This window comes from Pelobates fuscus, chromosome 11 (assembly GCF_036172605.1).
Source record: "Pelobates fuscus isolate aPelFus1 chromosome 11, aPelFus1.pri, whole genome shotgun sequence".
Classification (NCBI taxonomy): Eukaryota; Metazoa; Chordata; class Amphibia; order Anura; family Pelobatidae; genus Pelobates; species Pelobates fuscus.
Window position 1 is genome coordinate 111,192,925 of NC_086327.1, and position 19,078 is coordinate 111,212,002.

A 19,078-nucleotide genomic window follows, 5' to 3' on the forward strand; every position below is an offset into this window, starting at 1 on the left:
GAAAACTGTAAAAACAAATATTTAACACATTGCGCTGCTAATGTAGTAATGTGGTTCGATTTGACAAATGTACACTTTGCAATATGTTTTTGAATACCAGACTGTGAATTGCCATCAAATCCTGACGCAGGACTTTTGTTTTCATCCAAAGTCACACTGACCATTATTTTATGGCCATTAATACTGGTTATAGGCTTTGTGAATGTTTCACTTATATGGATATAATGAAGCAGGCAGGTCATTTTAATATTGTTGCAAAAGACAATCCTGGAATGTCCTCAAAAAGGGCGAAGGCATACCTCAGTGGAATAAACATATCTGCCTCTTCGTACATTATGCGTGTCACTAGTGGCTTGACTTGCGTCAATGTTGGGAGGTATGGCTTTGTATCTCACTATAGTATTTGTTTTCATTTAGTATCAATTTGTAATACTGTCTTTTAATAAAGTTTGCATATACTACTGGTCTTACTAATCTACGCAGTAACGCAGCACAGAAGCTTATCACTCTGATATGAAAACAAATGCTTAGGTGTGGATTTTGTTCCCAGTCACTAGAGGGCAGTATAGGAAAGGCAGTAACTGCAAGCATTATTAAGGCACTGTTTTCACCCTGACACACAAAACACAGCATATAATTTACCCACATCACTTTAAGTCATTTTCTCTATAATATATTGTTCTGGGTTGCAGTGATATATTATTTAAAGCCATCTGGCGTGGCTTAAAAAACTTTCCCTTCAGGCCTCAGCTGTGAACGCACAGACTTCAATGGCTGACATCATTTTATCCTAACAAAGTGCGGTTCATCATGTACTAAAACAACTAACTAATAAGTTGTGTAGCACAGAACTTGGATTGATACAACCGAAGCCTAGAATAATTCTGTGGCATATATATGGAATGAGGCAATAGGCAAAAATGTGATTCTTTGCTAAACTAATTTGCATATGCCCATCCAGAATCCTTTGCGGTAGTAACAGCACATTTGTGATTTCTGTGGGAAAAGCAAGTCTTATGGCTTGACTGGTGTGCAGATTTATGTTTATGACATTATGGATTAAATAAGATCAAAGATAAGTTTGATTGACTACCAATTTCCAGCTTACAATGCAGTAACATTTTGAGACCAAAGCCCTTATACGTTACATATGTTACCTGTCATCACTGGGGATGGACGACAGAAACTATGTGTGGGTCCCCAGATTCCTTTTGTGTTTTGGTCACCCTGTACCCATTATTGCTGCAGGGTATGTTGAATGTATTGCTTGTCTGTGCCTCTCCCACTCCCCCTCCCCCTTTTCCAGTCCTATTGTTTCCCCAGCAGGACGTTGTCCCAAGGACACTGCCAGACAAGTTTGAACTAGTTGCCCTGTCCCTCCTCAATCTCCCATCAGCCCTTGCTATTGTCGGACCCCAGCCTACCTTGTACTATAGTGCTCTTATCAACCTACTGAATATAAATGAGGCTGTTGAGGGCTTAAAATATGTGTACTATGTCCATTAAAGTTAGTTGTTGTTTTAACCTTCACCAAGTGTCATCTGGTGTTTGGTCCAGGGTGGAAAAGGCCCTTAGTGATGCCAGTCAAGCCTCGGTGACTGGGTGTGAAGTGCTCCAGGGTCCCTGATAGCTGCGAGGAAACGGACTTGGCGGAGGTACTCGGTTGGAGTACTGGAGCTCCGTCACATTTGGTGGCAGCTGCGGGATTGACTTCCTCCTCTGGAACCTTCGGAGACCTCATGGAGAACCATCAGTACAGCAGTTTCTCATTAGAAAAGGTCGAGGAATGGAAGTTCCTGAAAGATGCACTATGGAAACTATCCCTGTTTGGGACAAACATACCAGCTAAATAGTGCTTCAGGTTATGGCAATGGCTACAAGAGCAACCATAGCATCTAAATTTCGTAGTCAACTGTGGGAGACACTTAACCTGCTCAACAGATCGGTTTCAGAGGAGGAGACCTTGGAGCTGAGGAATCAGGTACGTTTGGAGCTCTGGGAGACTGTGCTCCAGTTTAAGAGGATATATTGAAACCAATTTCTCCCAACTACAAGACAACAAGCGGAGGTTCAATGGAAGCTGAGAATACTGTTACTGAGAAAGCAGCGCCAGGAGGAATGGGTATCCAAATTGAAAATGCTGATCCAGGAGGAAGTGGAGATGGAAAACCTGTACCGTGCTCTGAAGTGGCAGGCAGAGCAGGAATATTTAGGGTTGGAGAGGGACTGATCCCCGGAGGGCTATGGTTTTGGTGGCTCGGGCCTATTATGGGATAATCTCCAGGAAGCTCACCTGTTTATAGAAAGGGGGTACCCTTCGCTTTGGAAGATACACAAAGATAGGGCGCCAATGCTTGATCAGGTGCCAACCCTGATGTTTGACCTAGATTATCTGGTCAAACTAGAGTGGAGTCTGAAAAATAGTTATAGGAAGCTACTGGAGACTGTGCAGCAGTATTCCCTGCAAGCGAAACAAAAAAAGCTCATTACTTCCCAGCTGAAGCACTGGCATCGGGACAGAGCACTGCTGGTCTCTGTCCCCAACATGCAGCAATGCCAGAATTTGAGAGTGGGGAGGACAACCTTTCGGTGAGGGAATTTGAGGAGTATACCGCCACCCCAGATGAAGTGCTGGCATCAACGAAGAGTGCCCCTGGCCTCTTTCCAAACCCACTCGTAACCCACAAGCCTGAGGCATCACATACAGCTGGCCCCACAGAAGAGAGGATCCCAGGGCAAAGCACCGCTAACCTCATCCCTTCTCCACAAGCAATGGGGGATCTCTATCCAGTACAGGTGGATGGAACTATGGTCTCTACCTGTGGTCCCCAGGGAGGCAGGACAGTGAGATCAGTTTCCCAACCCTATGTCAAAGGGGGCCCAGACACCCTGCCTTCCCTCCAGCGGCTGAGAGAAATCCAGCGAGCCAGGACAAAGAGCACACATCTCCAGCGACAGGTATAGGCGTTGGTAGATGCAGAGATAGGTTGGGTGAGTGCTGCTCTTGCATGAGCAATTTGTTTGGGGTACTGATTTGGAGAGGGCCTTGGTGGGTTAGATGTACTGATTAACTCCGAAGTCAACTCATCTGCGGTCCCCTGTATTGGTCTCCTTCTGAAGGGGGAAAAATATACTGGAAACTATCCTGGGCTGGAGACACAGGGTTCCAGGTTTGCTATTGGGGTGTGTGGGTGTCACAGTGGCCACCTGAGAGTGGCGTCATATGGAGATAGATTTGAGTTTGGGAGGGGGGCCATGGCAGATTTACTGGGAACTACCTTTCTCCACTTCCAAGCCCCCTCTTATGTCTGTCACCCTGTGCTTATTAAGGGCACAGGGTGACCAGGAAGCCCAGTCTGGCCTGCCAAAACCAGACTTCCACGGACAGATCGGTTATGAGGGCTCCATGCACCCGACCGTGACAAACTTACAAACTTTGTAGAACTTTGTCGAGGAGGCTAACAGGATAGATGGACTTTTTGGGACTTGTTACCTGACTAACTCAACCAACCGGTCTGGTACCTGGTTATTCTACCTTTGGGGGGGAAGATATGTGAATGTAGTCACCATCACTGGGGATGGACGACAGATACTATGTGTGGGTCCCCAGATTCCTTTTGTGTTTTGGTCACCCTATACCCATTATTGGTGCAGGGTATGTTGATTGCATTGCTTGTCTGTGCCTCTTCCCCTCCCTCTCCCCCTTTTTCCAGTCCTATTGTTTCCCCAGCAGGGCATTGTCCCAGGGACACTGCCAGACCAGTTTAAACTTGCTGCCCCGTCCCTCCTCAATCTCCCATCAGCCCTTGCTATTGGCTGACCCCACCCTACCTTGTACTGTAGTGCTCCTATCAACCTAGTGTATGCAGATGAGGCTGTTGGGGGCTTAAAATATGTGTACTATGTCCATTAAAGTTAGTTGTTGTTTTAACCTTCACCAAGTGTCATCTGGTGTTTGGTCCAGGGTGGAAAAGGCCCTCAGTGATCCCAGTCAAGCCTCGACGACTGGGTGTGAAGTGCTCCAGGGTCCCTGATAGCTACGAGGAAGCGGACTTGGCGGAAGTATTCAGTTGGAGTACTGGAGCTCCGTCACATTACCGTTACCTAGTTACCACAATTCTGGGTGTTTTCCTAAACTTTGCGATGCACCTTCACCATTTTTTACTATTTTACAGTTTATGGTTTTATTATTATTTTATTTTTTATTAAAGAGCAGAAAAACGTAGCTGTTGCTTTGTGATTGTGAATATACTATGCCATCCCAGAAAAGTTATATGAAATCTTAAATCGGTTACACAGATTTCCTACAGTACAAAAGTGTTGGTATTGCCAAATGCCAAATATATAGCTTGCTTTATTTATTTTAACCCTTAAAGGAACACTATAGGCACCCAGATCATTCGTTCTCATTGGTCTGGGTACCATGTACCTTTTTTTTTTTTTTTTTTTTTTTAATATGCTGCAACTGAAAACATTGCCATTTCACTTGGAAAATGGAATTAATGAAACGTCCACTTGGAAAAATTACAAATCCTAAAATTCCAAATTTGACCTAACCTTCAGGACCATGCTTGCTGCTACAATACTTTTAATGATTTTAATTAGGCTGTCATATAATACACTGTCTGTGTATATATTGTATTATTTTTGTTTTTAGAAAACCGTTGCGCAGACAAAATTAAATGATAAAAGAACTTGGATGTACAATGTACATACAACTTGCTAAAAACAAAAAAAATAATGGCTTTTATTTGATGTATTTAAATAATGTCATATATTATGTAACATTAGGCAAAATAGCTTTACTTTTGAAGTCAATGGCCTTTTTAGACCATTATTTTTATTTCTTTTTTTCCAGAGGAGAGTGTTCGTTACATAACTTTCTGATCATTCTCGCAGCACACGATACGAATATTAAACTCCTTTACATCATCTTTCCCAAGCTCTCCCTTTTCATTCACAGCCTCTTGACCCCTAGGGTGTTTACTTATTTATTTTCTGATTAAACTACAATACACACCAAGGATTTCTGGTCATATGGCAAGTTTGAATGCATAGTGGAGTCAAGGATATTCTGTGGCTTTGGGAACCAGTACATCTTTTGAAGTTATTCTATGTACCACTGGCCAGAACATCACAACAACAAGAATGAAAACCAAACAAGTTGTTTTGTTGAGTTTTGTTGAGCCCTGTGCTCTTGCCAATGCTAAAAGTGATGCCTCTTGCTTGAACTGCTTCTCAGTCATCGGCATCCTTTGCATGTTTCCATGGAGAATTTAATGGGCCATCTAGAGGAACTGTATTTCCCACACGCTTCTCTCTTTTTTTTTTTTTTTTTTTTTTTTTCTTATTCTTTTTTTTTTTCCTTTTTATATTTTCCTTCTTTTTTTTTTTTTTTAACTAAAGATTTATCTCAACCTCCAAAGAGGTTTCGAACTTGTGGGAAGATTCCTGCCTTTAGAAACCTTCCATTGCTTTGTTAATAATCCCATAGATTATTTTGTTTTAGCGCAGTTGGTTTGTGCAACGTTTTGCCTTGTTGAAATGGGAATTCACAAAATATCCAGGTTTGCACTTCCTGAAATCTTCTTATCCACGCACAGACGAGTGCAATCCTTTCGCTACCACTAATCGATCTGTATTATAGTATTTTGATTAAATAATAAAATGAAAAGCAATAAGTGAACTCAAGAATTTTAATGGACAATGGGTCTAATGGTGACTCTGTTAATCCAGAGCATCCTGTTTGTAGGAAGAAGTGGTAGATTTATTCTATTAAGTATTTTTTCCCTGCATGGAATAACACTTTGCCGATTTGAGACTTAGTTATATAAACATTGCAATCCACTGGTGGAAATTAAGTTACATTCATTCTATTTGCATTAGGTAGGACCCTATAGAGTTCCAAAATTGGCATGGAGGGGGGTTTGGAAAAAAGATGGAGAAGTAAGATGGAAGGAGTGGGAATACAGGGAGGCTGTAGAAGGGAATTTGAGTTCCTTTTCATTTTCAAAAAAGCTGTAGGATGAATTAACGATTATAAAGAAAATTACTCCTTCCAGCTTTGATTCCAATGTTTTTGCCACCCCGCGCTGCTCCTCCTGTGTTATATAAATTTGTATGGAAGAGAGAAAGAATGGAGAAGTTAGGTCGAAGAATGGGAACAGAAATGGGATCTGATAATGTAGTGAGCATATTTAGAGGAAATATAGAATTGGGGAGGATTCATCAAGCAAATCGTGTGACTGGCACATGTATACAGTAGATTTTTCATACATATTTGCTATTTTAATCACTACATGATTTTAATGTGAAGTATAACGTTAAAATGGATTTGGCAAAGTGATTGTCCCTGTCCCTGTGTGCCGCCTTACTTTCAGGAGTTAAACCATTTTTGAATGGTTTAAAAACCTTAAAGTTGTCCCGTCAGCTCTGTCTCTATCGTCCTCACTGACCACCCTTTGCAAATATTAGTATACACCAAACCCATCACTGGCGTCCAAGGCAAACATTTCTCTATGCAGCCAGAGGAAACAGAAAGCAAAGAGGACTGGCACCTTGGGGGAAAACATGGGGGCTAAATCTTTTAAAAACTGTTTAACGTATGAAGGTAAAACCACTGAAATTAAGTTATAGGGATGGAGTAATACAAGAGTAATCCCTTAATGATCGTTTCACAACACAAATGTTGTTTTAACCTCTCAAAAAATAAATTTTAAGTTATTTATTTATGATAACTCTTAATGTGCTTGTGGTTCCAATTTGTTTGGTACTGATGCTCTTCCATTACCAAATTCTTCATCTCCAATTTGTCTGTCTCCAAATCAATCTTAGACTTCTTTCTTAGACTTCTTAGACTTCTAGGGATGGATTACTGAGCAAGCAATGTTTTCAGCTCACTCTATCAGAGACTTTCTTTGCGTCCATACAGGCGCACAGCAGGCTCCTTTCAAACCCGACCTAGTAAGGATACATCAGATAAGCAAATTTTTTACACCCATATTTAATAATTAAATAGGTTGATACTTACTACACAGAGTGGGGGCCATTCCAGGTTTAGGAATTGTTACTGGTAACATTGAGCAGCTGTTGAAGACTAACATGTCCTCGTAAAGTACATTAGAGGCTGACAAAAATGTGGTGCTAACATAGTAGAGAACAGTTTCTAGTTGCCAACAATAAACCTGTTAAGGTCCTACATTAATTCAAGTGTTTACAAAACCTCAGGGGAAAACGAAGCTACACATTTTCATGTCAGGAATTCTTGTAGATTTAGTCATGGTGGTGAAAATTTTAAGTCTTTATAGTCAGTTTAACCCCTTAAGGACCAAACTTCTGGAATAAAAGGGAATCATGACATGTCACACATGTCACGTGTCCTTAAGGGGTTAATTAGATCTAATTAAGCATCCAACATGCAATGTGATCTGTCAACAGTGTAAGGTTTCAATGTAAGGTCTGTAATTCCACCTATAAATATACCAGTCTTTAATTTTTGTAACATTCTTGCCAAGAGCTCCCTACATTTATTACCAAACTAGTAAAATTGGCACTTACATAAATGCATGCAGTATTGTGCCTGAACATTTAATAACTAAATTCTATATCATTAGCATCAGTGGGTTCATTAAAATATACTGTGTAGGCAGAAAGAATACATTGAAATGTAACGTGTAACGGGATGTGTTAATTAATCTACTGTTTATCTTAATTACATAAATGTCAGTATATTGTAAACGGTGTCTGAACAACATTTATGAAATATATCTCACCTTAGATGGAAAATTATCATTCTTAATAATAGGAAGTATTGTATTCTGATTGTCTTAAAGATTGCCTGATACATTATCAGTGTTTTCTACACTATTGTAGAGTTACTACAAGAAATATTCTATTATATTTATAGAGCAATTCTGGCCCAATGTTCTAAAGCTGGAGACTTAACCATGGAAACAAAACAAATATGATTTTTGTTTGGTCTAATTCTATTAATATGCACAAATATTACTCTTTATGCATAGCTGGAACTTAATTTTTTTGCTACTCGGAGGCATGTCCATATAGGGTGGAGAAAGCAGTGACCACTCTGGACACTGTATCTCAATAAGGACAGCCTTGATTTCCTCAATCAACTCCCGTATGTTCCTCTCTTGCATGACACCGTCAAAAGACAAAAGAATCACTTTACGCTTTGATACAAAGGCGGGATACAATCCTGCTAAGTAGGATTACAAGCGTATATAGGGTTTTTTTTTTCTTTTTGTGAATAGAATTGTGATTGCAGCTGCTAATTTGCAACTTCAGCAAACAGACAGAAGAAATCCATGATTGATGCATATTTTCATCCAAATGTAGCTAATCAAGTGTATTTGTTGGGAACTCTTCAGATTCAGTTACATTGAGCTGAATTATAGAAGTGTGTCGAATGAAAACAGAGAATAGGCACCTACAGTACGGGCCACACAATAACATTGCAACATTTATGTATAAAACGAAGACTGGAAAAATTGTTATAAATTATTTTCTGCTACCATTCCTGCTAAATACCATACTGAGCTTCTTTATAAATAACCTTTAGATATTTTTTAGGTATATTTTGCTTGTTTTTACTAAGAATAGTGACTGCTGTCCCAATTTTAAACAGCAAGTGTAACAAGAAAGGTGTGTGCAGTTGTGAAAGAGCATCTAAATCCCGGGATCTCCACATTCCAGTAACCCAATTTGCATTGCTACCATACAGATTAACCCTGTGTCCCCAACACTACATCTTTCTTCGACTTGCTTTGCAGGTTCAGTAAATTACCAGAATGTACCACCTAGCAATTACCAGAAAAGTACCAGTAAACTACCAGATAGCAATGCAGGACTAAGGAGGACAGGGACACTGCACCCAGACCACTTCAATGAGATGGAGTGGTCTGGGTACCTATAGTGCCCATTTTTTTTAACAAATTTGTGCAAAATTAAAACATATTTTCCTTTGCCATCATTGTGACTACCAAACCCAATAGAATTACTATTCTACTAAAGTGGGATCATTTTAAAATGTGTATATATACACAGAGTCACACACAATAGTAATGTTTGTGTTATTAAATAAAAATTAAAGTAGCCAATAATTTTCACCAGGAAAATTTACATTGTCATTGTCATACATTGTTCCATGTCAGATTGTCTGTTCCCTACCATTCCAGAAGCCATGGAATCACACACCTATACAAACACACCCACTTGTTGAGGCTGTCTTCTAAGTTGCAACTTTTTGGCTACTGCAGAACCCAAATGCAGAAAGAAGGGGAGACCATCTTTCTTCCTTTCAACCCCCCTACCCTTGGAATATGAGTAAGGAGAAAGAGAATTAAAACAGCTCTGGCACATTCTGGGGTCTTTGCATTGAGGTGGCACTGTCGCTTGGGGTGCAGTGGCCTGTGGGTGTAAACACGAGGACGCCACCTTCTTAAATCTTCAACTCTTTGCTCCTCATCCGTCAGGAGCCCGTGTCTGTGCTGTACTCTCACACAACAGTACAGCACTTATCTCTGTGAAAGATGCAAGACCACAGGAACCTCCATAGATATTATCTTGTGAGAAGCGGGACAATGTCTTATTCCCACAATTGCTGCTTGCAAAGTCTGTGGGAAATGAAAAAAAATTAAGGTGGTATTGTCGCTTCTTGTCAAAGTGGACATATACTATAAGACACAGTAGAGAATAAATGGAAAAGAGAAAGGTCTCTAGGGAATAACCAACTAGTAAGGACCTAACCCTAGTTTAAATGCAAAACATATTTCGAAGAAACGGAACCAGAAATTGTTGGATAACCCTTTATTAAAATAGAGCATATAATGATACAGTGAAAAAGTGAAAATCCCAAAGTTCAAACTACAGGCAATCTTGATAAATGGATAATGTAGATATTAGTAAATGACGATACCTTCCTAAAACCTATGCCATTGTTAGGGAAAATCCTTTATTAAATGATCGGATAAATACTGAGGGTATGTCTACTAAATATCTTCTTTAGGGTGAAGCTTATTCGCCAAATAAAAGGTTAACAGCAACAAATATATACATTTATAAATAAAAGAAAGTAAGTAAAAGAAAGTAATCTTGGCACTCACCCTATTGCTGAACGTGTGTATTCTTGTCTGGGTGCAAACCTCAGCATGTATATAAATCCAAAGTTATGAAGAAGGTGCACTCACAGGTCTTTTTAAGCAATTCTATTTATTCAATTCTATGTGAAAAAAATTACATGTGAAAAAAAAATCTATATGATCAACGTTTCGACCCCTATAGGGTATTTTTCAAGATCCTATAAGGGGTCAAAACGTCGATCATATAGATTTGTTTTGCAAATGTAATTTGCAACTTTGAATAAATAGAATTGCTTAAAAAGACCTGTGAGTGCACCTTCTTCATAACTTTGGATATATAATATAATATACACACACACACACACAGGTTAAATAATGTAACCAAATAGCCGCACCTGTCAACTGAATCACAATATGTAAACCGTAGGATACACTCCAATGTTACAAAAATGTATCGAAATGATTTCCCTTCTAGTTAAGAGACACAGAGTAAGCCGTGCTGGTAAGCTATGAATGGAAAAAGAGGGTATAGAGAGCCTTCAAATTACTCTGTAATAAAACTGTCAGAAAGGGAATAATCAAACAAAAAACAAAAAAAAACCCTTAGTGTGGGATATGATCCAGAATAACCGGAGACTTAAAGGTAGACTCAGAATTCCTCTATTTTAACTGGTCTATCTGTGTAACCGGATACACTAGTGTCTCAAATTAGCTGTTCGATAGGAATCTGTGTGACCTAATACCGATCCAGGTAGACAAACCCACACTCCAAACGCTCCAAACACAACACCCATTCACATACCAGCACACAGCTATCAAATACCTGGGCATCACACTCCCAACAGACCTCACACAAACCTACAACTTAAACTATACACCCCTGATCGATACCGCCTCACAAGACCTCGAAAAATGGAACGACATGGCAATCTCATGGATTGGCAGGATGACATCCATCAAAATGAACCTCCTCCCACGGTTCTTATACCTATTTCAAACCCTCCCAATCCCGATCAGCGCCTCAGATTTAAAAAAACTGCAAACCAAAATAGACAAATTCATATGGGCTGGAAAAAGAGCAAGGATAGCACGCCGAACATTGTATATCCCAAACAAACAGGGAGGACTGGGACTTCCCAATCTCACTCAGTACTTCCACTCAACCCAACTGACACAAACAATCCAAATCCACGCCGTCCCAGGCGCTAAAGGTGGGTCGACTTGGAACACAACATATTTTGATCAGATTTCCCCTCCTTACAAATCTGGCTCCCAAAGGACGCTAGACCACGACCCCCCCACTTCCCCAGCAATTCTAACCATGATCAAAATTTGGGATAAAGTCACCGAAAAGCACGAACTCATCTCGCGCCCCTCCCCGTTAATGCCCATTCTCCGGAACACGAACTTCACACCAGGTATGTCCCCGAGGGACTTCGCCCATTTCGAGGACAATGACCTGATCCGTATCCACCAATTCTACAAAAACCAAAGCATCATACCCTTTGCAGACCTCCCCCAACAGACCCCCCTCATAACTAGAGACCTGTTCCGCTATTTACAAATCCGTAGCTTTGTAGAGACGCCAACCATACGACAAGCAAGCACCACCCCCCTTACACCACTAGAAAAAGCATGCAAAAACCACCCACTCCAAAGGGGACAAATATCGATGATGTACTCCCTGCTAAGTAGACACACACGGGAAGGCTCTATGCCTTATATGGCAGCCTGGGAAAGAGACTTAGGCCCCACCAGGGAACAAGGCGACTGGGCAGACATCTGGGAAGCCACCGCAACAATATCGATTTGTGTCAACCACAAAGAACAAGCGTATAAAAGCCTCTTCAGATGGTACCTCACCTCGCTATGTTTGAAACAAATGAAACAAACAAACTCTGACCTTTGCTGGAAGGGATGTGGGAATAAGGGAACATACCTACACACATGGTGGGAGTGCCCTAGGGTAACCATACTATGGCACCAAATAGCGCAACTGGCGACGCAGGCACTGCACACAACTATCCCAATGGACCCATGGCTCTAGCTGTTATCTAGACCCCTCAGAGACATCCCTAGAGCACAGAACAAACTCATAGCCAAATTAGCACTAGCCACCAGGCGTGCAATCGCCGAAAAATGGGGGAGCCCAGACACCCCAACAATGACGCAAATAACACAGAAAATCAATGAAGCCATGAACATGGATAAACTCACTGCCCTTGTACACGACACCACTAAGTACTTCAACAAAATTTGGGACCCATGGCTATACGAATTCCCACCTAGCTGAAACAACTTACCACAGAGGGACAGACCAGGCGGTTGAGACCACCCAAGGTACACGGCCCTGAGTACCACAAGGGCCCCCCCCCCACCCATCCTCCACAATGCATCACCCTTCTTTTCACTTCATGCCACACCCCCCCCCTATCACTTACACACACCATACTGGAATCTGACACCTACACCACATCACACACAACCTGCCTCACACAAGCTCCCCAGCAGCACAAAACTTGAAAGCCCACGATGACTGCCCCAACTTACTAGATAAAGGACACCGCTGGCGCAAAGCGGTACCCCCCCAAAAATAACATTGCCTACGCACGAGCCCTGACCAGGCCGGACAGGTGATAAGCCACCACCCTACTTTGGGACACGGAAATAACCCATCACGAAACGAACTCCACCTGAACACAAACAGGAAGAGACACTCACACAAATCCACAGAGGGGGGACTGAACCCCAAAACAGAGAAAACCCGCGACTACACATCTGGGGACTGCCAGCGACAAACCTATGCCCACAACACACGACATCCACCCAATCGGGCATAGACCACTACGACTCATGCACAGCCATTGTACCCGACATTGAGGAAATCCTCACCAAGAGCCCACAAACCCGACCATCCTAGGCCACAGAACATCGGGCTCATTCACTCAGAACAAGGACTATCTTACCATACTGACTACCCTACCCCACACCCCACCCACACGGCCCACCCCCACCCCCATCCCCTCCCCACAAAACTCCCAGTCGGGAACAGCACGAGCCAAGACTGAAAAAACTTCAACAACAGTGACGCACGGGGTACCCAAGAGCTCAAACCACAACTCACCAATCATACAAACAACCAAGACACTACCCGACTACACGCACCACTGATCTACCCCCCACCAGATTATTGGAGCGGACACGCTCCCCCACAAAACACAGAGCCCAAAAGCGACAACAAATGACTACGCAGACTCCGAATTAACATGTTGTACAATTAAATGCTACTTAAAACTACTACAAATAATGTTAATGTTACCAATGCAACTAACTAATCAAATAACCTTGTTTCCAAATTTTTCTTTCTGTACCCCCACCCTAATACCACAACTAAAATTCAAAAATAAAGAATTTATAAAAAAAAAAAAAAAACACGCCGGACGCGCGTTTCGGCTTACTGTTGATACTAGAGGAATGCTGAGTCTACCTTTATTTAACCTGTCTCCAGTTTTGATCCTTATTAGTGGTCTCTGTTATATATATTTTGTTGCTGTTAACCTTTTATTTGGCGAATAAGCTTCACCCTATAGTAGATATTTAGTAGACATACCCTCACTATTTATCATATCATTGAATAAAGGATTTTCCATAACACTGGCATAGGTTTTAGGAAGGTATCGTCTCTTGCTAATATCTACATTATCCATTTATCAAGATTGCCTTTAGTTTTAACTTTGGGATTTTCACTTTTTCACTGTATCATTATATGCTCTATTTTAATAAAAGGGTCATCCAACAATTTCTGGTTCCGTTTCTTCGGAATATGTTTTATAAGACACAGTACTCCCAACTCTGCCTTGTAATATCTTTAGCCTGCGTTGAAATCTCAATGGTTTTATCTTTATTATATGCTCTAAAATGTAGGGGGATGATAGAGTTGCTTTAATGATAGCTGTGAATGTCAGGGGCGGCCAGGTAGCATGGCTCACACAATAATGCAGTGTATAGGCACACACACAACTAGCCACACATATATAGAACTAGTCACTCTGATATATATATATATCGTATGACATAACTCCTACACAAATATCATAAATCTTAACTGTATTTTACTACTTACTGTATAGTACATTTTACTACTTTAATGCATTTTCTTTAAATATTTACAAGATCCCATTGTTTAGTAACTTGATATTCCAGTCTGAACACAGACCACTGGTTAATTGGGTAACTATAGCAACATGTTGTAACAGAACAAAAGGAAAGAAATCATTTTCAACTAGGCTTCCCAATGAAATCTACAATATGAAACCCCATCCATCAAATGCAGCTTGTGACAGCGTTATGAATCCCACGGGGACTGAACATGGCTGTCAGTTCATCTTCGCTGTGGCATAAGCGAATTATTTCAAAGCATTCATTTTAATATACATCCTGTCTAAAGGTAGACATATGCTTCAAAATACACAATTTTAGTCGTTTTAGGTCCTCGGTCATTTAAACACAATGCTTAATGACTTAAACATATATTTTATTCTTTAATGATAGATTCGGTAAATTTGCAACAAACGTGGAAATTGAGGTTGGACCGGAGCACTTTTTAGGTGCATTTGACAACCTGGATGACAAATGTGTTTTCTCTGTCGTCCGGAATATATTGTTTTCCAATTTAGTTTAGATTTGCACCTGGAATGTAGCGAGAGTGATAGATGATCTGGAGTAAAAATCCTAAATAAAGACAGAATGGTGACATTTCTACAATAAGTTGATATTTTAATGCAATTTTCATATTTTTTTATTTTTATTGTTACAATATATCAATTTGTTTTACAAATAACTGATAAGAAAATGTATGCTTATTGCTATGCATAGTTAAGGTTTTCAGTACATTTGGAATATCTAATGTCTAACCTTTTAGTTACCTGCTTTATTATCTTTTTATTTCCCTTTTTAACCATCATTCACAAATTATTATTGGTCTCCCTATCTCCCCATGCTACTTTAAGGGACACTGTAGGCACTGTAACTGCTTCATCTCATTGTAGTAGTTATAGTGTTTGGAGTACCCTGGCATCTTAACATACAGAAACCGTTTTTAATGGTTTAATGCTAAACCAGATTACCCAGCATCTCTGCAGTTACTCTGCACTGCTTGGGCTAATGAGGTAGATTTAGCCGGATCAGCAATGGGTGACTTTGATTGGCTGAGAGTGACAGCTGACCACTTTTAGCCTATCAAAGTGCCCGTTGCTGGTATGAATTGGTATGGCTAGAAGGAAGTGTGATCTCTACCTTAGCAATACCTCCAGTAAGGGGGCTGGGCTGTGGTTTAACCCTTCATGGAAGGACAGTACTGGAGGATTCTGGGAACTATAAATATTCAAATTAGATTAAATGCTTCTGGTGACTAAAATGTGCCTGTAAACAAAAGACACTTTTACCCTAGCTGTTGTTAACTGGTGTCTAATGAACACCTTCAATTATGATAATATACCAGAATTCTGTGGTTGTAAAGCTTACCTGGTTGTGATTGCATTCACATCAACATATTCAAGTCCTTCAGCTTACTAACTATGTTCTTTCTCCTGAGTCTTGACCATGCAAACTACATGTTTTATCACATGCTCACTGTTACAGTGCTATAAAATGTTTCCTGTCAATGTACAATGTGCAGATTTGTAATACAATGGTTGTTCACGTCTTAGTGTTAAAACTTGAACACCGTGTTGTAGGCATTTGATCAGAACCCACATAACTAAAGCCTAAACCATTTAACTCGACAAGCTCTCCCTGTTCTGTCCCTTCTTTGTGTGGTCCGTGTAAAAAGCATTATGTTCTCATTTTTCTATGTTTTTCTTTAGCTGTGAATCTGTTCTCTTTACGTTGTTTCTTTCTGATTTGCCTTTACTCTGTCTGTTTGTGATTTCAGTGGACTTCTCTGTGTCAAAATTCTACTTTTAGAAGCAGAGACTATTTAGGAGCCATGAAGGTACCCCCCCTCATGTCACAGGAAGGTGTAGTGAGAACAACATATTTTGCATGTTTCTAACAAATTAACTCATAAGCATCAGTGTTTCCAACTGACATACTAAAGCAATCAGTTCATTACATCAATTGTTCTATTACCGAGCCATTCAGAGCCTATATGAAGACCATTTATGAAGCTGATCCAGGGTGAAAATGAATCGATGTATTTCAGAACCTTCCCATTCCCAGAAACGATCAATAACATATAAATATGTTAATATATCCCATTGTTGTGTTTTATGTTGTTCTTTGTCTCTTTTAGCTTTCTGTTACTCTACACTACAAAACAAATAGCCAACAAACCATAGGATCTCAACCATCTTGTACTATTACAGAATTTATCACCCTTTGTTTTTTTTGTTTTTTTACCAAGTGAACCACCTGAAGCCTTTAAGATCACCATTTGTCTTTTGTCTTTGCCTGATCCTGTTTTCTTTTTGTCTTCTCAATATTATTTTGCTGAAACCCTCAATCTCCTGTCAGGTATCTTTATCCATCTCTCTATTTATGGCCACCTTCGACTAAGAAGGAACAACATAACTGCTTGAAAAGGGCAACTGAAAAAAAATAATCCTGTATAGAATACTGTAGATGTAATCGACACTTTGGCTGCTGTGAAAGCAAAGGTGGTATCTGCTTTACAATAAAAGTAGACAATCCAAAATATAAAACCCGACATTGTATGTGCAAATCTAATTCTACTAAGCATTACGCATTCTGGATCGTCTTCTAAATGTGTCTTTTTTATTTATTTATTTTTTTTTATTATTTTTTTTTTATTGTTATTTTAATAATACTGCATTCAACCTGGAATGCTGAATACTGTTTTCATAAAAATATATTATAATATTTTTTTTATATTTATTTATAATAAAAAATACATTATTTTGTAGGTAATGCACTTATAACCACAGCACTTCATTTTCATAACTTATAACCCACGCGATTCATTACATAAGTGGGTATATTTTTTGTCTCATGGTGCTCCCTGTGTATGAATTTTATTTATTTATTTTTAAATTTGTTAAAGAATGTTTGCATTCAAACAAAGCTGTGTACTTGCCAACTTGTACAGGGTTTTTACAAGATACAAAATACCAATGTACAACTTTTTTCTAACTAATGATGTTTTCCTACAAGGTTGTACCCCCTTGAGAACCTCATAAATGTTTCATTGTAGAAATTCAAATAGACTTGTTCAGAGATGTGATGGACCAGGGTCCCAGAGGGATAATTAATTGTGATGAAAATTGCAGATATTGATGCATTCCAAAGGTCACATTGTAAACTGACCCATTATGACCTTCTTGAAAAAAGACAACTTCAGTGTATTAGCCTTTTCTACAAGTCTGCAAGTTTCTGAATTTTTATTGAAAGGATCTACAAAAAAAAATAATTAAGCTTTATAAGCTTATTCTTTTCTCAAAAGTATTTAAGACTTCAGAGTTTTGCATAGAAATACTATGCTTAACGAAATTATCAAGTACCAAAACAATTATTTATTCCTTTTTATTACGAAATGGGTACTGGTTATGTGTTACTGTGGGGTGCAAAATGATTAGTTACATGAAATAACACACATCATGGAGAATTGCGTATTGGGTTCCACGAAAATATTTTTATAGATAGTCCCTGAAAGGTTGGCAAATATGCATTGAAATTCACATGAATGCTAAAAATACATTCTTATTTTTTTATTTTTTTTTATCCGCATTAAGGGAATGTAACAATATCACTTGATTTTTGCACTCATAAACCGGTCTACAGTACAACTTGTGGTTTGATGTTTTCTGTTTCAATCCAAGAGTTGACATATTTAATTTTACCTTTGCGTATTCAGAATTTGGGCATTTAGCGGGCCATAAGTTGCACTGTAATAATAATAATAAACACCTCTGTTATGTTCTTAACATGTTCTAACATATTTCCTTCTTTGAAAATCCTGGGATTCATTAAATGGTTGCAAAATAAGGCAATTTGCCTGGTCACTAATGATCATGTATATGTGTTTTTAAAGTAGTTTGTTTATTTATTTTAATTTTCTGATTTTCTTTTTTTTTTTTTTTTTTTTTTATCTTTCTTTCTGCAAGACATGAATCCTGTATTGGTTTACAGATTCTATCATGCATAATTGTGACAAGTTTTCTATACATGTGTTAAAAAATTTAGAAATATTTTTCATTTAGTTATTTCTGCTTTGAGGGACAATAACAAGCGGCAATTCAGCACTTGATCCCTTTTGTTGCTCAAAATATATTATTATAAATATTTATTATAAAGTACCATTGTCTTGACATCTGGAGTTTACACTTTCTGTGCATAAAATAGTTACAAGTTTAAAAGCTCACTAAAATCTAAGCTCTACTACATCTCCTATAATACTCTTACAGCCATAATGCTAGCAAAGCATCAAGGGAGATATAGTCCACAACATCTGGAGTGCCGGTGGTTGCCTACCACTGTTCTATATTGTATCTCAATTCTAAATGTAACAGGTTTGTTTACTTTTATATAGTATTTGTTTTAGAAGAAGGATTGGCTTTCTTGGTGACCATGTGGAAGACCTTGTGCTATACAATTTGACTAGAGCAGCGATGGTTAGCCTCGGCTTCCCATATCTTTGAGAGGGCTTGCTGAGCATCATGGGACATGTAGTATGCATTTATCATGTATATGATATGCCTGCGTTAGCCAAAATTGCTCTAGAGGTTCACTAGACACACTTTTGTGTCAGTAAGCTTTATGACCTTACTAGACTTGTGCAAAAAATTTGTTTTGACTTGTCCAGACAAATCAAATCATCTAGATTAAAAGGCATTCGATTTCTCCGGACCAGCCGGAACAAATATTTGCATAAATCTAGCCCTTGCTCAGAAAATAATAATCTATACCCTTATTTGTCATCAGAAATATATATTCAGAGCTTTCCATGCATTAGTAAACAAAGTAAA

The 19,078-nt window shown here is 39.3% G+C and overlaps 1 protein-coding gene across 6 annotated transcripts in view; it reads left to right on the plus strand.

Moving 5' to 3' along the window:
• PLCH2 (phospholipase C eta 2) overlaps positions 1-19,078 on the plus strand; it is a 555,068-nt gene that overhangs the window by 526,583 nt on the left and 9,407 nt on the right. The gene's annotated exons all lie outside the window — the stretch shown is intronic.